General features: G+C 50.3%; 1 pseudogene; it reads left to right on the top strand.

Moving 5' to 3' along the window:
* The window catches only part of LOC102488929 (pescadillo homolog pseudogene), a 1,690-nt pseudogene extending 1,237 nt beyond the window's left edge, over positions 1 to 453 (top strand).
* The last annotated feature ends 531 nt before the right edge of the window (positions 454 to 984 follow it).

The raw sequence follows: 984 nt of genomic DNA, 5'->3' as shown, positions 1-984 counted from the left end.
GGGAGTTTATGTCCCATCCAAGAAGCTGAAGCTGCTGGCCCTACAGCCAGGAGAGGACCCAGGAAATTTGAATGAATCAGAAGAGGAGGAAGAAGACAATGAAGATGCTGGTGTTGACGGGAAAAAAAGGATGAGGAGGAAGATGAAGCTGGATCAGAAAAGGAAGAAGAGGCCCAACTGACAGCCCTGGAAGAGCAGAGGATGGAGCAGAAGAAGCCTAGAGTGATGGTGACCACAGTGAAGCTGGAGAACAAGCAGTGGCTAGCCCAGGAGGAGGAGAGCGAGGCCAAGCGCCTGGCCATCATGATGATGAAGCAGGAGAAATACCTGTACAACGAGATCATGTTTGGCAAGAGGTGCAAAGTCTGTGAGGCCAACAAACTAGCAGAGAAGCGGAAAGCCCATGATGAGGCTGTGAGGGCTGAGAAGGCCAGGAAGGCAAGACTGGTGTAAGTCCAGGTGACCCCTTGCTGGGCTGAGGCCGACTTTTGACAGCTGGACATGACAAAGGCAAGCCTGAGGACCTAAGCTTGGTGACAGACCAGAGTTCTCATCACAACTCAACCGTCTTTCCCCCAGTCTGCCCTGACCCCTCATTTGCCCTGGCTGAGCCTCCCTTGGGTGGAGTTCCCTACTAGTGGCCAAGCAGAAGAGGCATCTGTGCCCAGCCTGACTCTGGGAGGAGCAGAGACCCATCCAGCCCCTCACCTGCTGTCCCCATTTACCATGGCTTTCCACAGCCCTCTCTCACACACAGATGGGCTCAGGATTCTGCGGGTGCTGTGTTGGGGCGAGGGTTGGGGAGCATTTTTTATTAAATAACTGGACTTTTGAAGCAAATTGGAAAAAAAAAGTTCATGTTGTTTAAAATAAACAAGTAAATAAGTTAGTAGCAAATAATTTCAAGGAGAAAGAAACTCAAGGTCAATCTAGTAAATCAATCTGCATTTGCAATCCTCAGGACTACAATACTGAGGGGGAAAC

This window comes from Tupaia chinensis, unplaced genomic scaffold, assembly GCF_000334495.1.
Source record: "Tupaia chinensis unplaced genomic scaffold, TupChi_1.0 Scaffold000248_1, whole genome shotgun sequence".
Taxonomy (NCBI): domain Eukaryota; kingdom Metazoa; phylum Chordata; class Mammalia; order Scandentia; family Tupaiidae; genus Tupaia; species Tupaia belangeri.
This window is presented reverse-complemented; position numbering and strand designations above follow the sequence as displayed.